General features: G+C 42.1%; 1 long non-coding RNA gene and 1 pseudogene across 2 annotated transcripts in view; one reads left to right on the forward strand and one right to left on the reverse strand.

The window, feature by feature from the left end:
• Positions 1–7,297: 7,297 nt before the first annotated feature.
• LOC141374782 (uncharacterized) overlaps positions 7,298–22,335 on the forward strand; it is a 29,035-nt gene continuing 13,997 nt past the window's right edge. The window contains exons 1-2 of one of the 2 annotated variants that reach the window (XR_012381899.1): positions 7,304–7,421; positions 12,651–12,785. This is a non-coding gene — a long non-coding RNA (uncharacterized lncRNA). Of the gene's footprint in view, positions 7,422–12,650; positions 12,786–22,335 lie in introns of both variants that reach the window. The other variant, XR_012381900.1, reaches the window with a different exon arrangement.
• On the reverse strand, positions 18,293–21,649 carry LOC112810635 (tetraspanin-17 pseudogene; annotated as a pseudogene).

Here is a 22,335-nt window from a genome sequence, read left to right on the forward strand (position 1 = left end):
CCTTGACAAGAGCAATCTGTACAATAAATAATGCCCATAGCCAAATGGCAGAGTGGCTTAAAAGTTGACAGCTTTTTCTGCTAGAATGTGAACTCCATAAGAACAAGGAACATGTTGCATGATTGAGTGAATATCAATTCTGCATTTTTTCCAAGTCATCTATTGCTGTGTAAAGAACCACCGCAAACTTAGTGTCTTTGTACAATAATGATCCACAGTCTGGGCTCAGCCAGGGAGTTCTCACTCAGGATGCCTCATGAGCTACATTCAGAATATAGCTCAGTGCGGTCTGGTACCTAGAAGAGCTAGGGCCTCTTAGGCACCTCTCCATCTGGCTATATGGTTTCTCCACATGGTGACCTCAGCATAGCCAAACCTCTTACATGGCAGCTAAAGGCTTACAGAGTGAGTTCCCAAGAGGAACAGCAGAAGCTGTATGCCCTTGCCTAACCTAGACTCAGAAGTCACACCTTTAACGTTCTCGTTGAGAGTTGCCATGACTTAATAAAAAGGCCTTAGGCTTTAGAGACAGGCAGACCTGCAGTCACATCCCAGTTCTGCCCCTTTTAGCTATGAGCTGTTGGCAAAGTGATTTAACCTCATTGCACCCCAAGGTGAAACTGTTATCTTAATAACTGGCATCAGAATTCCCCTGTAGCCGATCCTTACTGGGAAAACATTTATTGGGTCAGGAAGTGAGACCTTTGGTCCCGAGTATGAGTTAACTAGCAAGATATCACAGACAAGGGCCAGACTGCTCTGAGTGTGACAAGGAGAAGAATCTGTTGCTTCTAAGGAGAGGAGGTAAAAGGAAACTGTAAGATAGCAAAAGGATGAAGCAATGTGTGTGAAGGATCCCCCCCCCTACACCCCCCACCAAGAAGTTTCCTGCAATGAGTGCACCAAGGAACATTTTTATTTTATTTTTTTAGGGGCGCTGGGTGGCTCAGCCGGTTAAAGCGTGTGACTTCGGCTCAGGTCATGATCCCAAGGTCCTGGGATCGAGCCCTGCATAGGGGTCCCTACTCATCAGGGAGCCTGCTTCTCCTTCTCCTCACCCCCCACCCCTGCCAACCTCCACCCCTGCTTCTCTCTCTCTCTCTTGCTCTGCTCTCTCTCTCAAATAAATAAATTTTTTATGTAATCTCTAACCCCAGTGGGGCTTGAACTCAATCTCAAGATCAAGAGCCAGCCAGGCACCCCTCAAAACACATTTTAAGAATGAGAGAGTGCCTATTATTAAATTTAAAGTTGGGGTGCCTGGGTGGCTCAGTTGGTTGAGCGTCTAACTCTTGATTTCGGCTCAGATCATGATCTCAGTGTCCTGGGATTGAGCCCTGTGTTGGGCTCTGCTCTCAGCATGGAGCCTGCCTGAGGATTCTCTCTCCCTCTGCCCCTCCCCCCACAGGCACGTGCATGCTCTCTCTCTCTCAAATAAATAAATAAATCTTAAAAAATAAAATAAGGGGCACCTGGGTGGCTCAGATGGTTAAGCATCTGCCTTCAGCTTAGGTCATGATCCCAGGGTCCTGGGATCGAGCCCCACATCAGGCTCCCTGCTTGGTGGGGAGTCTGCTTCTCCCCCTCCCTCTGCTTCTCCCCCTGTTCATGCTCTCTCTCTCTCTCTCTCTGTACTTCTGTGTCTCAGATTAATAAATAAAAAAATATTTAAAAAATAAAATAAAATAAAGGATTGCTTCTGTGTGTCCTTCTGTGCCCTTCTCCTCTCTGCAGCTCACATGTTATAATTTTAATGACTATGATTGTAAGTACTTTTCTTTTTGTTGTTGTTTTTAATTCCAGTTAGTTGACATACCATGTAATATTAGTTGCAGGTGTACGATATAGTGATTCAACACTTCCATACAACACCCAGTGTTCATCACAACAAGTGCACTTCTTAATCCCCATCGCCTATTTCACCCATCCCCCACCCACCTCCCCTCTGGGAACCATCAGTGTGTTCTCTACAGTTAAGAGTCTGTGTCTTGATTTGCCTCTCTGTCTCTTTTCTTCCCCTTTTTGCCTATTTGTTTTGTTTCTTTTTTTAAAAGACTTTTATTTATTTATTTTACAGAAATAGATAAAGAAGGAGCCAGAGAGTACAGGCTGGGGAGAGAGGGAGAGGGAGAAGAAGGCTCCCCGCGGAGCAGGGAGTCCAATGCTGGGTTCCATTCTAGCCCTAGGATCATGACCTGAGCTGAAGGCAGACACTTAATGACTGAGCCACCCAGGTGCCCCCATTTGTTTTGTTTCTTAAATTCCACATATGAGTGAAATCATATGGTATTTTTCTTTCTCTGACTGATTTAGTTCACTTAGCATTATACTCTCTAGCTCTATCCATGTTGTTGCAAATGGCAAGATTTCATTCTTTTTTATGGCTGAATAATAGTACCTAATTTTCAGTGTAATGACACATAGCAGATAAATGGTAACAGGTGTTACAATTATGGATCAAAGACTCAAATTTACATGTCTTAATAAAAATAATTATTTCTTGATATACCAGTTAAGGCTAGAATCAGAAAAAACTCAGCTTAAAAGGATTTAACCAATAACAGTGTTACTGGCTCACTTAAGTGCCAAGGCCACAGGTAAAGCAAACTTCAAAATTAGATGATCCAGAAACTCACCAAGGTAATCAAAGATCCATTTTCTTTTCCTCCTCTGCTCAGCTATGTACAATGTAAGCTTCATCCCTCATCTTAACATCAATTCTGCTTAACAACATAAGGTAACTAGCAACCTCAGCTGGGCTGTATGCTTCCTTGTTTATCTCCAGTAGGAGAGAATGCACATTCCTGTCCCAACATTCTAAGCAAGAGCCCTGAAATTGACCTTGATTGGACCATGTGGTCCAATGCCCTCTTCTATCTAAATCAATGTCAGTGGACAGAGCTGGAATGTGCTGATTACCTAAGTCAATCATGGCCTATCTCTGGTGTTAGAGGAGATGGTTAGTTTGCCTCGAAGCATGTGGGCTACACCAAGAAAGGGTAAGTTCCCAAATGAATATCTGATTAGGGAGAAGCAAACCAACAAATATCCACCACCTGTGGCAAATATAGGTTAAAGACAAAAATCCTCCAAATTATGAACTATATGGGGGGAAATAATCAAGGGGCTCTTTGGTGATTAAAAAATAAGCATGTGTGCTTTACCACAATTTTTTAAAAGATTTTATTTATTTGTTTTAGAGAGAGAGAGCCCAAGCAGGGGGAGGAGCAGAGGGAGAGGGACAAGCAGACTCTGTGCTGAGTGCTGAACACAAATACCCACGTGGAGCTCAAGTCCATGACCCTGGAATCATGACCTGAGCCAAAAGCAAAAGTCAGAGGCTCAGCCAAGTGAGCCATCCAGGAGCTCCTTACCATTAAAACAAAACAAAACAAAACAAAACAAAACAAAACAAAAAACAGGTTGGGAATCACATGTCTAAGAAGAAGCAAAAGAAAGGGAAAAGAACAGGAAAACAGATGATTGAAAATGAAAAAAAAAAAAAGGATTGAAAGGGAAAACCATACATCTGGTGCCTGTCTTATGGTTCGTTTACGATTTCTCAACTTTACAACGGCAGAAAAGTGATACACATTCCATAGACACTGTACTTCAAATTTTGAATTTTGATCTTTTCCCAGGTGAGCACTATGTGGCATGATCCGCTCTGATGGCGCTGGGCAGTGGTGGTGGGCCACAGCTCCCCAGTCAGCCACAGGATCTCAGGGGTGAACAACCGGTACAATTATCACCATCCTATACCCACACAACCATTCTATGTTTCACTTTCAGTAGCATATTCAATACGTTACATGAGATTTTCCACACTCTTTAAAAAGGGGAGGGGGGCTTTGTGTTTGATGATTTTGCCCAACCGTAGGCTAATGGAAGTGCTCTGAGCATGTTTAAGGCAGGCTAGGCTAAGTTATGCTGTTTGATAGGTTGGGGGTATTAAATACATTTTTGAGTCACGGTATTTTCAACTGATAATGGGTTTTTGCGATGTGGTTCCCTGTAAGTCAAGGAACATCTGATAAAGACAAATTATTTGTAATAGTCTTGGCTCAATAAAAAGCTATTAGGTTTTTTTTTTTCCCTTGAACATGAATGACACAGAGACCTGATTATTGGGTTTATTTGAGTCATCAGCAAAATGAAACAGAAAATAACAGAACAACCTGTAATAAATCTCACCTAAAAAAGGTGGGAACAAATACTAAATAAGAGATGGATACAAGTAAAGAAGCATCTGAAACCCAATTATCTAATAGCAATATTTATGTGCTCTTTTTCCCTTTTAACGTGTAACTACTTTGAATACTACAAATGTAATAAAGAAAAAATAGTTTTCAACAGTAGATATTGAAATTATATAATATTTGTACAAGTTTCCTATGGTTCCTGTGGCAAATCACAAACTCTCAGTGGCTTAAAGAAAGAGGGATTTCCTTTCTCATAATTCTGGAAGCTGGAAGTCTAAACTAAGGGTGTCGGCAGTGTCTCCACTCCCACCAGAGGCTGTGGGGGAGAATCCTTCCTTACCTCTTCCAGCTTCTGAGGCTTCCAGCATTTCTTGGTTATAGCCACATAACGCCAGTTTCTGTCTCCAACTGCACACAGCCTTCTCCTCCTGTGTGTCTGTGCTTTCTTCTCCTATTCTGTCTGGCTCAAATCTCTCTCTGCCCCCCCTTTTTTAGATTTTATTTATTTATTTGCAAGAAAGAGAGAGAGAGAACACGAGCAGGGGGTGAGGGGTAAGGGGCAGAGGGAGAGGGAGAGGGAGGAAGCAGACTCCCCGCCGAGCAGTCCCTTAAAATCATGACCTGAGCTGAAGGCAAACACTTAACCGATTGAGCCACCAGGCACCCCTCTCTGCCTTTCTTCTATAAGGACACTTGTAATTGGATTTTGGGCACCTACCCAGATAATCCAGGATGATCTAATACCCAAATCCTTAATTTAATTACATCAACAGACCCTTTTTCCAATAAGGTAGCATTCACATGTTCCAGGTATTTGAATATAGACATATCTTTTGGGGGCCACCACTCAATCCACTATAGCATTTGTTAAAACAGAAAAATAAGCTAACAAAAGTGAATAAAGATTCTAAGACTAGATTTAAATCTACAATTTAATTTGCTAATGAAATGTGTACAGTTTTATTTTTATTTTTTCAGTTAAATGCAAGTGACTTACTGTTTTAAATAATGCACATATATGTAGCCATCTAGAGATTTTTATCGTCTTAGAGACTTGCAGAACAATTAGGTTGATGACAAATGGGTCAAATGTTTACAGGTTTAAGAAAATCCATTTCCACTCGTAATTTTTACAAATGAAAAATAAGACTTTGGGTAGCCATCAAACACATATTACCTTAATAAAATATATGTTAGAATTATAAGATCCAGTTTATATATCAGGGTCCAGTCAGGAAGATAGAAACCAAACTAGATATTTCAAAGAGACAGCATTTAATGTAGGAAATGATATTGTTGGGAGAGCTGAAAGGTCAAAAACGGAAAAGTCAGTAACCCTGAGATTAGTAAAGACCGAAAGACAGCAGTTGAGGGAACAAAAAAGGAGGTTACACTATAATAAAATAGAATTGCACTTTATACTGTGTCACTGGAAGTGATAAACAGGATGCTGGGAACACCAGGGAGAGGGCATCCAGAAATGAAGTCACTTCTAGAGATACTGCCAGAAACAGAAGGAGAGAGAACTATGACTTCTCCCCTCTTTCTCTCGAATGTCTCCTAATTTTCTGCTGGAAACTTCTATTGGCAGAACCTAACAGAAAGCCAGCTAGAAACAAAGCCTGGGAAATGAGGTTTGCAGGCTCCTCACTCCAGCATTCTGAAGCAGATTGTGTGGAAGGGTAGATGGGGAATTAAGGGACAACAGGCAAATAAATAGCACATCTGGTGATGTGGAAAAGCAGGTGGGTTTCTACATTGCTGATGACACTGTTAAGTCAGAGCACTGAGACAAGACAGCTCTTCATACCTATTGACTAAATAATACCATATTGGGGAACATAACCAAAAGGAATAAAGAAATAACCTCAAGGAAAAAAAGGAAATAAAGAACTTGTACAAAGATGTTGGAAGTGGCATCATTTATAACAGCAAAACCATGAAAACAGCCCATATGCTCAACAATAGGAAGATGATTAAGCAAACCATGGCAGATCTATGTAATAAAATACTCTAAAGCTTAAAAAAAGAAATATATAGTTCAAATAAGTATGAAAATGTTCAAATAAAATAAATTTAAGTGGAAAAAGTAGAACCCAGAATTGTATTTCTACTCTAACAATTATAATTGTATAAAACTGTGTGAAAGTATCTGAACAAAGATCAGGAGAGAACTGGAATGATGTAACCAGTTTAGAGTTAATGTTTCTTAGGCTTCTTTTCTCCTATAAAGTTGCTTAAGTTCTTAATTAAAAAAGAAAAGTAACGAGCCTTTTTATTTTTAGATTCCAAACCAGCTAAAAATTATTTTTAATGTTAAACTGCTTTAAAGAAAAAAAACCAACACACACACACACACACACACACACACACACACACACACACACACACACACACACACACCCTACAACCTGGCTAACCATTCCCACCATAGCACTTTGTACAACTCTGGCATTAATCACCGCCATGGCCCGAGGCCAGTGTCCGATTGGTCTAGAGATTTTATTTTACAACCTGAGAACTCTGGCTGGCTCCCAGTGCCTCTGCTCTCCTGCCCTGAGCTGAGCCTTTTTTCTTGTTGCTATACTTCATGTATTTTACTACAGGCCAGGAGCTGTTAAAGTTAACTAAAGCAATGAATAAACATAACAGGGCAGTACAAACAGCTCCCCCTCCCCACCGCCGGCATTTTAATGACTATTTAAATTTTTGTCAATATTTGTTACTTCAAAATGATTTGTTCTCTCCCTGAGCCCAAAGTGCCTATACCCTTCCTAAAACAAAGCTCCCTAAACCCAGAGGGCAGAAGACCACACCTTCGAAATCACCCCTCCCCCAACCCATGTTGCTTCCCAGAATCATGATGTGCCAAGAAGTTTTTTGCACTCATGAACTCTGCCTCATTAGCAGGCTCATACTGATGCTTGTCACAGCTGCCTCAAGACTATTTGGAGTCTGAGAGTATGTGGTTACATCAAGGAAAGTATGACAGCAGAACTGCCTCCCATAGGGACCTGCTGGCAAATTGCCCAAGAGACCTTGGCCATGCCCCCTGCTGGCTCTCTGTGATTGATTAAGCAGTGAGAGGACTCACAGGAGAACCAAGCTCCAAACTCGATCAGCTTGCCATTTTTGCCTTTTGTGAGTACTTGAGAATCATCTTCCATAGGGTGCCTAAGCCTCGTCCAGTATTGCCACCTACCATCTGTGTAACCTTCGGTAAGTGATTTCAGCCCTCCGTGCCTCAATTTCCTAATGTATAAAATGGGGAAATAATGGTAGCTGCTTCATAGTTTTGTTGAAAGATCTGGGATAATGCCCTTGAGGCTTAATGGAGGATATTGCTAGTTGTTTATCCAAGATCCATTCTACCTTTCTTTTTTTTATTATCAGAAACACGATTTCATTTGGGGTAGCAATATGCCCAGCTAAAATACTCCCTCCACAGACTCCCTTACAGCTATGGTGACCATATGTTTCTGTTCTATAGGGATGGGTTTCCAGAAAAGCAATAGTTTGATTTAAAAAAAAGGCGGGGGGGGACAGAGCCAGCCAGGATGTGTATTTTGCTGTTTGTTCTTCCTTTCTCACTCCGTATAACATGAGAACACCTAGAAGAAAAGCAGCCATCTTGTAACCAAGAGAACAAAAGCTAAGGATGGTAGATCAGGAAGCTAGGAGGAATCTGGGTCCTTGAAGACTTTCTCAAGCAGCTGTGCCAGAAATGAACTACCTACTTCTGAACTTCTTGTACATGGAAAAATGAACTCCATGTGGCTAAGCCACTGTGGTTGGAGTTCTGTTACATGAAGCTGAGTGCAATCCTGCTCAGAACACTCCGCATACTGCCTGCCGACAGTAATACCTTACTATAAAGTTTACCTTTTATTTTTCTATAAAGTATCATGATTATGAATCAGTTGTCATTACCCTGAGCATAAGAGAGGTTCACCATTATTATTCTGCAATTCAGGTAACAGTAAATAATGCATAAAATCCCCCATTATCAACTTGGGCTGGTAAACATTCTCATTATTCAGAGACACTGGATGTAATAACGTTTGTTAAAATAAAATTTGCCATTCTATTGCATTTTTTTATTGCTACTAGGTCATATTCAACTAGCCCTCTGAGAAGATGATTTTATTAATAAATCTAGTAATTCAATGAAGGGGAAGGGACTAGGACATTTAAATATTCTGACTAACATTTATTTTTTTCTAAATTAAATTTTATTCAATGAAAAAAATGTTCCTTTCCAAGAGATACTGTCTTTATTTTTATTTATAAATATAACAGATTTGTTTCTTTGCAACTCAATAAAGCTTTCTAAGTAAAACTGCCAGTAGGGGATAGGGAGAGTATAATATTGTTGATTCACCCAAGAGTAAATCTGAAATACATGAAAGCCCTAGGGGATTTCCCCAGGTGTAAATAGCTTGCCCTCATATCTCTGCGTCCGCAAGCTCTTCTACTTGGGCTGAAACATAGATCCATCTCTACCACCAGAAACGCTGTTTCTAGATTCAGTCTGGAAATACAGCTTTACCATAAGACTAGGGAGAAATCAGAAAATCTGTCAGATGTCTCCATAATCCACTAATTAAATCGTGCTCCTCTTCTCTCGTTTTTTTTTTTCTTCTCTCTGTTTTTATACTTTGTTGTTCAAATAGAGGAAAGCAACAGGATAGGTTGGGTTATGCTGTAATAGTAATACCAAAATCTCAGTGTCTGAAAATGCCAAAATGTATTTCTTGTTTATTCTATTCACCCTAGGTGGGGCAGCAGGAACATTCTCCTCAGTAACCATTGAGCCCAAGCTGAGAGAACAGCCACCACCTTGAGTGTTGCCTATCACCATGTCAAAAGGAAAGTGCCTTACACAGGCAGTTGCAAACAGACATCACTTTTGCTCACAGTTCATTAACGAGAACCAGTTTCAGGGCCCCATACAACCAAAAGTGGGCCATGAAGTTCAACCCTATCACGTGCTGGAAGGGGAGCACTAGTAACAGTAGAGAGTTAGCATTACTGAGAGGACCACCTCCCTACAGCTGTGTGTCATACCACTCATGTTACCTAATTCTCATAACAAACCTTGATATTGTTTAACTTGAATTTTCAGATGAGAAATCTGAGGCTTAGACAGGTCAAGTAATTTATCCAAAAATCCCATCTAACGAGTACACTTGATTTCAGTTTCATCTGATTCCAAAATCAGTGCTTTTTCCATGATTTCCCTAAGCCTCCCGGTATCACAAGTTCAGCGGCTCACAATCTCCTACCCTTGGGGGGTTGGGCGAGATAGGGAAACAGAAAGGGAAGAAAAGGTTTACTGTTAAGAGAGAATTCTCTCCACAAAGCCAAAGTACATACTTCTGTGGCCTCATTAGTACAATGAGGTGACCAACTGAACTAACCTAACCTAGGATCTGAAACTGAACCTGTAAGATCAGAAGCAAAACGACTAAAATGAGATTGTGGAGAAGGAGATATTAGGGATGCCAAGGTGATCCTACAGACATTGCCATAAAAATGAGAGGCAGCATTATGCTATTTCTGTTCCTCAAAAACCTTCAAGTGATCACTTCAGAATGCTTCCTATTACCCAGCGTGATACCCAATTGCTTTCAAGAGCTCCATTTGCTACTACATAAATCTCACCTTTAATCCCTAGAGAGTGCGGGTCATTTCGTTAAGTTCATTAAAAGCATTATACGTACATTTTTGTTACTGCTCTGAATATACTGATTTTGGGAGGGATTCACATTTTGAAGGGAAGTATGCACTCAAGCATGCCAGGGAGGCTGATCTAACCTAGACGTCTCAGGTAGAACATGGCTGCATTCCATTGACCTGCTTCTAACAGGGATGTAATTTTCAGCAAAGGGGGGATGATCCTTTAAGCTTTTAAAAATAGTTTTTACATTGTGTCTCATTTCTACTACACAGCGAACTGTAAGACCTTAAGTATTCAACCCAAGTTGAAGCCATTGATATAATATAGCTAGATTTTGACTTTTCTAAGTACACTCTAAAAAATGACAAACCTGAAGGAACAGAATTCCTTCTCTTATGAAGACTCTACTTGAAAATGCTTGTGATAAAATGTTATATGTAAAAGGCAATCTGTACACTTGTACAGCCCCTAGGTTCTAGGGCTTTTAAGCAGCCAGTCTGTACCAGTTTCAATATACCAACCTGGATGTGCGTGGCTGGGTCAATGTCCCACCTCACCTCTGTGTAGGTCTATTTTAGCAGCACTTGTATTTGAGTCATAGTTTACAGATGATTTTTCCCTCTGCTTCCCAATTTTCTTTAGTGTTACTTTTCTGATAAAAAAATTTTTTTAACTTGAAGAGCATTTACAATATGAGTTCAAATACTTCAGATTATGTTCTTTTATATTCCTAATAGATTTTTTTTAATCGGAAACACGGTGAAGATAGAGTATCAAAGACTCAAAGAGTACTTTTAAAATAATCAGTAAGGCATGAAAGTTAAAACTCAATTTTAAGAAGAATGTCCTAGAGTTGAGGGTCAACCTCTCCTCCTTATAACAGCCAAAATTTAAGTCACCTGAATAAATAGACAAGAAGGAAAGGGCACTCTGAACTCTGCAACCCCTCATATTTAAAAGAAGAAACAGAAGAGGTAATTCCAATTGACCCTTTGTGCTTTATGGGTTTCGCATCTCTGGGAAGGTTAAGATGACAGCCCATTCTAAACACATGTCCATTTACATTAGCAGCCTTTTCTATGGGTGACTTAAGTGCATATTTGAAACATTCCAACAGAGAAACAAAAAAGACATCAAAGGAACAAATAAATCCATACAAGTATGGGGATTTAAGAGCCAGTTTATTTGGACTTTATTTCACCCTTATTTACCCACCACAATCCAAATGAGACCGTAATGCAGTCAGTACCCAAAAAAGACCTGCTTTCCACAGTCAAAACAGTATAGATCTCCACTGTCTTTCGGGAATATTATAGTGGATGCTTTGACTATGTTAGCAAAGGCGACTAGTGGAGGATATTGGGACGATTATTTTACTAACATATTTTAAGTGCTTCAAATAGGTGTCAAGTTCCTGTCTGAACGCTAATTAAGCCTGGATACTAAAAATGAATAAGAACAGGTTGAGAGTAGTTTTTATACTACTTGGGTGGTTAGCTGGAACAGCCATGACTGGAATGCCCTGAGCACCCCAACCTGGGTGATGATGTAATTCAAGTTGAACAATTACTTTAACTTTTCAGACAGTCAGGCTAGGTCTAGATTTCTTAGAAATAGCCAGCCTAACATTCCTTTTTTAATGACTTTCCCCTTCTTCTCTTACACTCCTTTCTCCCTTGAAGGTATCATTACATATGGAAAATTGCAGATGTTTAATTTATACAACAGGAAAGATTAATATTTACTTTTTAAAAAAATCTGGTACATGAGTAAAAATCCCTATAACAGTATATGCAATACTCACATAAAGAACTCTGGGGCCCTTAACTTTAGTAAGAGCTAAAGAATGTTTTTAAGTGGAGAGGAAGAAATGATGGGAATATTTGCTACAGGATGCAGACATCAGTCCCCTGGTGCCATTAGCTCAACAGGAATTAAATGTAACTATGAACAAGGGAAGTCATTAAGTCAATGGTTTTTTTTTAGGAAGTCCTTGCATTGCAACCTGGCTGGACTGATTTGTTGGGTTTGCCCAAGGAGTACAGAGATACAATAATTGGGTAGAAAAGAAGAAATAATGTGAGCAAAAGACAAATACTGAAGTTCAAATGGGTACAACCCAGAGGAAGGCTATGGAGTGATGAGAAAGAAGCAGATGTTAAATACTTACTTATCTTTTTCAGCTTATGTCTTAACTAGGGGCATTTCCATTAATCAAAACTGTAAGTTTAAGTACTGGTTCTCGAAGGAAAAAAATCAGAAAGGGGCTCTTTGTCCTTTGTTAACACAAACACAAACATTTGTACAACAGAGAGAAATGCCCTTCTGTGGTTTTCTCCTTTGCAAGGTCAGGGATGACTGGGTAATATTCAGGCAGAAAAACATAATGATCGATGACTGGCAAAATCTTATGTTTTCTATCACTAGGAGCAGGTATTTTATATATTCTTGGCCTGCTTCTCTGTATCTGCAGTCACTTCTGCTAGTCATTGAAAGAGTTTCTTACATGTTTTTTGAAATATGTGTGATTCTTTCTAGGTCCAGCAAATGATGAGACTTAAAGGTTGCCCTCTTTAAAGTTTTTTTATTTAAAAATTACAAATGTTAATTATAAAAATAGTAAACAATGAAGAGGAATATAAAAAAATTTTAAAGTAGTGCTCTCCCCTACCCTTCTCTTCATACTCATTTTAGATATCTATTATTGCATAACAAATTACCCCCAAAACTTAAAAGCCTAAAGCAATAAACATCTATTATCATACCAGCTTCTGTGGATCAGAAATCCAGAATGGCTCAGCTGGGTGGTTCTCGGCTCAGAGTTTCTCACAAATTGCTGCGGGGATGCCAGCAGGGATGGTAGTCATCTGAAGGCTTGACTGGGGCCAAAGTGTCCACCCAAGGTAAGATCTACTCACACACCCAGCAAGTTAGAGTGCTGCTTGGTGGCAGGCTTCAGTTCTTTAACACATGGACCTCACCTTAGAGCTGCTAGGTGTTCTCTCAAGGTAAGAGCTAGCTGTGTCAAGGGTGAATGATCCAAAAGAAAGAGTAAGGAGGCATCCAAATGTCTTTTATAACCTCATCTCTGGAATCAAAACATACACATTAAATCCAGCCACACTCAAGGGGTTAGAAATTGGGCCTCACCTTTGCAAAGGGGAATACGGAAGTACTTGTGGACATAGTTTAAAACTATCACAGTGCTCCTAATCTTTATTTTTTATTTATTTTTTAAAGATCTTATTTATTTATTTGAGACAGAGAATGAGATAGAGAGAGAGAGAGAGAGAGAGAGAGAGCATGAGGGGGGGAGGGTCCGAGGGAGAAGCAGACTCCCTGCTGAGCAGGGAGCCCAATGTGGGACTCGATCCCAGGACTCCAGGATCATGACCTGAGCAGAAGGCAGTGGCTTAACCAACGGAGCCACCCAGGTGCCCGCTCCTAATCTTTAAAGGTAATCACTACTAATATATTGGTATATAACTTTCTAGACCATTTTCTATGTACATATAAATATGTATAACGTACATATGAATTTTTACATATTAGATATATATTAGATTATATATTTATAGTTGTTTTACAAAACCCAGAAAATGATATGAATATTATTTGCAAATTTTTATTCATTAATTTATAAATGACATCATTTATCCTCATGCCACAGAGCTGCTTCTTTTAAATAGCTGCATAGCATTTCATTGGATACTTATAATTTATTTAAGCATTTCCCTAAAGATGTACCTTCGATTTATCTTCAGTTTTTTGTTACTGTGAATAATGTTGCACTGGACACCCTGGTACATAAAACCTTACCTGCTTATTTAAGTATTTCTGTATGGTATATTCTTTTTTTTTATTTTATTTTATTATGTTATGTTAATCACCATACATTACATCATTAGTTTCTGATGTAGTGTTCCATGATTCATTGTTTGCGTATAACACCCAGTGCTCCATTCTATATGTGCCCTCTTTAGTACCCATCACCAGGCTAACCCATCCCCGCACCCCCTTCCCCTCTAGAACCCTCAAGTTTGTTTCTCAGAATCCATAGTCTCTCATGGTTCGTCTCCCCCTCCGATTCCCCCCCCCTTCATTTTTCCCTTCCTACTATCTTTTTTTTTTAACATACAATATATTATTTGTTTCAGAGGTACAGGTCTGTGATTCATCAGTCTTAAACAATTCACAGTGCTCACCATAGCACATACCCTCCCCAATGTCTATCACCCAGCCACCCCATCCCTCCCACCCCCCACCATTCCAGCAACCCTCAGTTTGTTTCCTGAGATTAAGAACTCCTCATATCAGTGAGATCAAGATACATGTCTTTCTCTGATTGACTTATTTCGCTCAGCATAATACCCTCTAGTTCTATCCACGTCATTGCAAATGGCAAGATTTCAGTTTTTTTGATGGCTGTATAATATTACATTGTATATATACACCACATCTTTATCCATTCATCTGTTGATGGACATCTTGGCTCTTTCCATAGTTTGGCTATTGTGGACATTGCTGCTATAAACATTGGGGTGCACATACCCCTTCGGATCACTACATTTGTGTCTTTGGGGTAAATACCCAGTAGTGCAATTGCTGGATCATAGGGTAGCTTTATTTTCAACTGTTTGAGGAACCTCCATACTGTTTTCCAGAGTGGCTGCACCAGCTTGCATTCCCACCAACCATGTAGGAGGGTTCCCCTTTCTATGCATCCTCACTAACATCTGTCGTTTCCTGACTTGTTAATTTTAGCCATTCTGACTGGTGTGAGGTGGTATCTCATTGAGGTTTTGATTTGGATTTCCCTGATGCCGAGCGATGTGGAGCACTTTTTCATGTGTCTGTTGGCTTGGGTGTCTTCTTTGGAAAAATGTCTGTTCATGTCTTCTGCCCATTTCTTGATTGGATTATTTGTTCTTTGGGTGTTGAGTTTGATAAGTTCTTTATAGATTTTGGATACTAGCCCTTTATCTGATATGTCATTTGCAAATATCTTCTCCCATTCTGTTGGTTGTCTTTTGGTTTTGTGGACTGTTTCCTTTGCTGTGCAAAAGCTTTTTATCTTGATGAAGTCCCAATAGTTCATTTTTGCCCTTGCTTCCCTTGCCTTTGGCGATGTTTCTAGGAAGAAGTTGCCACGGCTGAGGTCGAAGAGGTTGCTACCTGTGTTCTCCTGTAGGATTTTGATGGACTCCTGTCTCACATTTAGGTGTTTCATCCATTTTGAGTCTACTTTTGTGTGTGGTGTAGGGAAATGGTCCAGTTTCATTCTTCTGCATGTGGCTGTCCAATTTCCCAACACCATTTGTTGAAGAGACTGTCTTTTTTCCATTGGACATTCTTTCCTGCTTTGTCAAAGATTAGTTGGCCATAGAGTTGAGGGTCCATGTCTAGGCTCTCTATTCTGTTCCATTGATCTATGTGTCGGTTTTTGTGCCAGTACCATACTGTCTTGATGATTACAGCGAAGGGAAAAAGGAAGGGGGGGAAATCGGAGTGGGAGATGAACCATGAGAGACTATGGACTCTGAGAAACAAACTGAGGGTTCTAGAGGGAAGGGGGTGCAGGGATGGGTTAGCCTGGTGATGGGTATTAAGGAGGGCACGTACTGAATGGAGCACGGGTGTTATATGCAACAATGAATCACGGAACACTACATCAAAAACCAATGATGTAACGTATGGTGATTAACATGACATAATAAAATAAAATTAAAAAAAGATTTTAATGATACCTATCAAAAAAATAAATAAATGAAATTGCTATATCAGAATATTTCTGCTTTTACTATTTTGATAAGTACCATCAAATTGCCTTCTAAAAGTGTAACATTTATTTAGTCATTATATTGGTTAGGGTAGGCTAAGTAGAGCTAAAAATTGTCCGTGGTTTAAAGACAATAAATTCATTTCTCTCTTCTGTAATAGTTCAAAGCAGATTTCCCTGTCAGTAGTGGCGGGACTGGAGGGATGGGAGGTCTTTGCCCACATGGCTCTTATCTACATGGTTCTTCAGGGGTCCAGGATTATAGTGTCTCTGTCTTTTTTTTTTTTATATTCTAACGTGACTCCGGTTGTCACCATCATCATTCTAAGAAATGAGGAGGGAGGGGAGAGCACAAAGTGATAAGCCTAGAAATTTTTACTGGCCAGGCCTAGAAGTGACATTCATTGCTTCGGTGGGCATTTCATTGAAGAGAACTGCAGAGGATACTGGGAAGTATAGTCAGGTTGGGCAGCTATATGCCCAGCTACCATTCTCTGCCACAGGGATTTTAAAATATTTAAAATTGGCATGTCACAGAGTCACAGATGTCAAGTAATCAAAATGGCTGCTAATTAGAAACAACTAGAAGAACCAAGCAGTATATACCAGCTAAATATTAACCCTACTATACTTTATAATTTAGAATAAAAATCCCAATAATATTTTTCATGGACTCAAAAGTGTATTTTGTTTTGCAATTTAAATGTTTAGCTTATCCAAAAGAGCAACTTTTGAAAAGGAAAAATGAGGATGTTCTTGTGTTACTAGATATCAAAGTATAATATGAATATAGTAATTAAAATAATGAAGTACATAGGACTAGATCAATGAGAATTTATAAAGCTATAAATTCTGTCAAACTCTCAAGTGTATTAATAATTATTTTCCTGGACACCACCCTCTCCAAATCTGCCATCATCCTGCTTCACTGTGAAGTGATTGCTCTCTAGGTGTCCTGCATGCTTGTGGCTTCCCTTTGTGGCTTTTTTTTTTTAAGAATTTATTTATTTATTTGGGGGAGAGAGAGAGAGCGCACCAATGGGAGGGGGGTGGTGAGGGAGAAGCAGACTCCCTGCTTAGCAGAGAGCCCAACAATGCAGGGCTCCATCCCCAGCACCCTTGGATCATGACCTGAGCCCAAGTCAGAGGCTCAACTGACTGAGCCACCCAGGTGCCCCTGTGGCTTTTGTTTCCTTTGTTCCATGCTTTTTTCTTGGTTTACACACTCATTTTGCTGGAGCCCAACCATTAATGGCTTCCTGAGACAGGGAACCTGGAAGGTGAATCTTCCAAGGCCTTGAATGACTAAATATACTTTTATTCTTCCTTCAAACTTGACTGACAGTTTAGCTGGGTATTAATTGATAAGTATTTCCCCCCCACCCAGAATTCTCTTCTGGCATTCAATGTTGCTATTAAGATGTCTAGTGTCATCTGCTTTTTTTCTTTCTTAAAGCTTTTAGACTTTTCTCTTTTTCCTTGGTGTTCTTGGCCTATGTGTAGATATGCCCTGGCTTTTTGTTTGCTTATTTGTCTCATTTGTTTCATTGAGCACTCAATGGGACCTTAGCCTCTGAAGATTCACATCATCTAGTTGGGGGGATGTTTCTTCCATTATTTCTTTGATAATTTCCTCCACTCTACTTTTTTCTGTTCACTTTTTAAAAAAATCCCTCTTTCCTGTTAATCAGATGATAGATTCCTAGATTGATTCTCTAACTTTCTTATTTTCTCTCTGTTACTTTTCCATTGGTACTTGGAAAAAAGGCTTTGCTCTTGTCATCCAATAAGATATAATATTAGGGACACCTGGGTGGCTCAGTTGTTAAGCATCTGCCTTCGGCTCAGGTCATGATCCCAGGGTCCTGGGATCGAGTCCCACACCGGGCTCCTTGCTCAGCCTGCTTCTCCCTCTCCCTCTACTGCTCCCCCTGCTTGTGCTCTCTCTCTCTCTGACAAATAAATAAATAAAAATCTTTAAAAAAAAGATATAATATTAATTGCCTCTAGGCTCAGGCTTCCTTGATCATTGTTCTCATAGCTTGGTTATCTGCCTCAAACTTTTTTTTCCCAGGGTTTTGTTTATTTGGGTAGTTTGTAGCCGTCACTGAGAGGCAAGTGAGGGAGAGAAAATTCTTGGATCCATTTTAGAGTCTGAGACATTGAGGCCAAAGTGGGCTCGTGGCAGGGTCAAACCCCAGCTAGTAGAGAAGACAGTTCTGGAGCTGCCCGAGGCTGTGTCCCAGGCAACAGCAGGCCCCAAACCTGCCCTAATAGCCATGCACAGAGAAGTGTGTCCTAGCTCGGGCAGGGACAACATAGACCCCTCCCACCCAACCTGGCCCGCACCCTCTTAGCTGTTGCCATTCCTAGGCCACCCGCCAACAGCCAAGATGGTGGCCGCCTGTGCACACTCACAGAGACACACCCGCCCTCCATGCACACAGCTCCAGGACAGGCAGTCCAGGCTGGGGCGCACAGCACACCCACACTCAAGCCCCATGCAGAGCTCAGGTCCAAGCAGAAACACCTGTGTCCTTGCCCATCATGGGCACAGTGGTGTGGCAGGGGAAGTGGAAGGGGGTGGTGCCTGGGTAGAACAGGCAGGTGGCCATGGCCACTGTGGCAGCCTCACCAGTTGGTCTCCACTGCCTTGATGTCACTCACAAGGCTCTGGGCCAGAGAGATACCAACGATCTGGAGGAGGGCGATGGCCACAAAGACCCCAGCCACAGGAATCAGGTTGTCCTGCAGCCACTTGTCGAATTGGCCCACGCAGCAGCCTTCAGTGCAGAGAGAGCCCTGCTGCTGCAGCTCCAGTTTGAGCCGGAGGACCTAGCCACACAGGCTGTTGAGGACACCTTCCGCAGGGTCCCTGAGGCAGCTGGAGAAGGGCACCCTGCAGCGCTCCCGGCTGGGGTTCAAGGCAGTGTAGTTGAAATAAATACTGAGGTTCCAGTCTTTAGGCCCCCGGGCTCCGCAGCAAGACCGATATTCCTGAGCAAAGTCAATGAGCTTCTGGAGGTCAATGTTGTCCCGAAAGGCCTTGATGTTGTCGTTGAGGAAGAAATTGAGCCGGTCTCAAATCCAGTCCATGAATACGAAGGCCGAGATCCCTGTTGCCAGCTCCAGGAAGGCGACGAGACCGAAGAAGCCTGAGAAAAACCTGAGTGGAAGGTATCTCCTGGAGGGCCGGATGCAGCCGGCAAAGCCCAGCACCAACATGATGCCTCTGATCACTACGAACTGCCAGGCGGGGTGGAGGCCTCCTGGATCTGTCAGCCCGGAGCTGCCGCAGAGAAGGCCCTTCTCACCTCAGGCCCAGAAGCCGATGGCCTGAAACAGGGCTCCCAGCACCCAGAAGACAATGTTGCAGCCAAACGGGAACCTTGGGTTGCTGGGTTGGCCAGCGCTTGCCGCGCACGGTAAGCGGCCTCCCGCGGCCCGGGGCAGCAGAGCAGGGGAGAGCAGGGGCTGCGCCGGGCCCTCCACGGCCTGCCCGGGTCAGAGCCCCCGGCCCTCCACCGCCTGCCCGGGTCAGAGCCCCCAGGAGCCGAGCCTAGCGGCCGTGGCTTCCCCGCCACCACCACACAGCGCTGGTGGGCCGCCCGTCCTGCAGGGACCACGGCCTCCCGCGCCCCTGCTGACACTTTTCCAAAAAAACAGTCGAGGGTGTCTGGGTGGCTCAGTTGGTTAAGCGACTGCCTTCTGCTCAGGTCATGATCCTGGAGTCCCGGGATCGAGTCCCGCGTCGGGCTCCCTGCTCAGCAGGGAGTCTGCTTCTCCCTCTGACCTTCTTCCCTCTCATGCTCTCTCTCTCCCATTCTCGCTCTCAATAAATAAATAAAAATCTTTATAAGAAAAACAAAAAAACAGTCGAGAGGGAACTGAACAACAGAAGCCAACAGAGATGGGACTGAACCCACTCAGCAATAGGGGTGCTGCTCCCCCATCATTATGGGAACTTGGTCCCCTGAAATCTTTGCTTCTAGGGCTCCCGCCAGTGTCATTTAAATAACTCACCTCCTGTTGGTATCAGTAGATACATGTTCTCTGTTCACAGTCAACCTTACTCTTACTGGTACTCCCCGGTTATTGATGATTTCTACCTCCTTGTGGTACCTGTGCACAAATTCCTCATCTCTGGGGTCTTTTATAAAGCTTTTCCTATTATAACAACACCTTCCTTGTATTTTGCACAAAACGTTTCCAAGATAATCGAATTCTCTCCCCAATCACCATCATTCCTGTGTGGGCAGATCTTTCCTGCGGCCCCTCCATTGATCTCTGCCCTATAGCTTGGCTGCCCTTGAGTCAGGTCACCTCTTCTGGCCAAATCAACTGTGGACCGGGAGTGGGGGTGGGTCGGGAGATAGCATCAAACAAACCCTGCCTGAGAAGTTAGGCAGGGTTACTTTTCTGCCAAGAGGTTTTGGGTATGGTAGGTATTCAGAGGTAGGGCTAGCCCTTTACAGTGACTTTAGGTAAGATACTCAAACCTTAGGAGCCTCGATGGCCTCTTGGAAAGGGGAAATAATTAGATATCACCCATCTACTTCATAGAATTGTTATGAAGATGAAATAAACTGTTGTAAATTATAAAGCATTGCCCCATGTAAACAGCTAGCGAAATGCCTGGCATATAATAGATGTTCCATCAACATCATAACAGGATGCCATAAAGTGCCTGGTCCCAAAATGGGCTCTTCGGGCCCACTGCTGAGAACTACAAGCTAAGTGCCACACGGCTCTTAGTCCAGGGCACTCCCAGGCCCTGGGGCTGCCTGCGGGGCCTGCTGACAATGCCTGTCAGCAGGTCTGCCTCGTTCCTGCCCAGAAGGCCTGGGAGGGGGAAGTGGGGAGATTTGCGGGGGGCAGTCTTTGGGAAACTGCAGAGTTCGTGAGGAGAGGCTATTCCCTCTTCTTGCCAACCTGGGAAGAGGAGCAAAGGTGCCCTCTTGAAGCACAGGAAGGGAAGCCTCGTGAGTGTTTGTGTGTGTGTGTGTGCGCGCGCAACCATACATCCACTTCTGCCCCACTGAATCAGGGGTGTGTGAGAGTCTCTAGTGTGAAGCTGCCGACGACGGGACTAACAGAGATCCTGGGACACCCCGTGCAGAGAAAGGGGTGGGAGAGGGGTAACGGAACCGAGAAAGAACAGATGGTCTTTTTAAAAAAAAGTTTCCCCTAAAGCTAAAATTTTTAATTAAAAAGACTAATTTTTTCCCTTTTTAAAACCGCCTTTTTATGGTAAAATATAGCATACAGACAGAAAAAAACATAAAATGTGCCACTTAATGAGTTATCAAGGCAATATCTGTGTAACCATCACTGAGGTCAATAAATTAAACATTGCCAGCACCTCAACAGTCTACCTGTGTCTCTCCAAAATCAGAAAACCCTCCTTCCCCACAAATGTAACCATAACTTTATCCTTTTTTTTTAAAGATTTTATTTATTTATTTGACAGAGAGAGAGAGAGCACAAGCAGAGGGAGAGGCAGAGGGAGAGGGAAAAGCAGACTCCCCTCTGAGCAAGGAGCCCCATGCAGGACTCGATCCCAGGACCCTGGGAGCATGACCTGAGCCGAAAGCAGATGCTTAACCAACTGAGCCACCCAGGTGCCCCTTGATCTTTAGCACAATCACACTTTAATTCTTTTTTTTCTTTCACTTTTTTTCATATAAGTATGTACCCTAAAGCACTGTACTTTAGTATTGCTTGTTGGGGAACTTAATGTAAGTGGAAGCATACAGTACGAATATACATCAGTTTGTCTATCTAGCCACTGTTGATGGCATTTGGTTTGTTTCCAGTGTGGGGCTATTGTTAACATACCAGCACGAACACTCTTATGCGTGGTTCCTGGTGTGTGCATGTATACATTTCATCGGGGTGTACAGCTGGGAGTGGAACTGTGGGATGATAGAGCATGTGAAACCTCCACTTGACCACAGAATGTTTTCGAAGTGGATTCTCACTGTACATTTGTGGAGCAGTTCTCCTTGCTCCACATCAAAACTGATAGTTCTTCACTCTGAGATAAAGTACTTCTATTAAAAAAAAAAAGGCCTTTTAAAAAAATGAAAAAATAATGATGGTAGAATTAGCAGGTTACTCTTTTTGAGTGACTTTATATGGTAAAATAAAGATCTAGTAGTTCTACTTAGGCCTACTTTCCCCCCTGAAATTCTCCTGAACCATGCCATCTCAAATGCTGGAAACCATTGTCCCACACAGCATGCTATAGATTATTCCTACTTATCTTTTTTAACATCAAAAACCCCTTGATACGTGTAACCTCCAACCTCCAAGGTGACCAACCTCCAGTGAACCTCCACTCTTGGCATTTATGCCTTTGTGTAGACTTCCCACCCGGAATGAGGACTGATTTTGTCACCAGTTGAAGTGTCAGCATGTGAATTCAAAAGCTAGGTAATAAAAGACATTGGTGTTTCGACACTGGTCTTTTGGATCAGTCACAGTGGGGGAAGTCCACTACCATGTTATGAGGATGCTCAAGCCACCCTATGGACAGGCCCACAAAGAAAAAGAACCCATTTACTAACCCAACTTGCTAACCAAGTGAGTGAACCAGCTTGAACAAGGCATCTTCAGCCTCAGTCAAGCCTTTGGTGATTTCAGTCCAGCCTCTGAGTTTTTCAGCTTGGCCC

Source organism: Callorhinus ursinus, unplaced genomic scaffold (genome assembly GCF_003265705.2).
Source record: "Callorhinus ursinus isolate GAN/ISIS: 27379988/994484 unplaced genomic scaffold, GSC_fseal_2.0 scaffold2, whole genome shotgun sequence".
Lineage (NCBI taxonomy): Eukaryota > Metazoa > Chordata > Mammalia > Carnivora > Otariidae > Callorhinus > Callorhinus ursinus.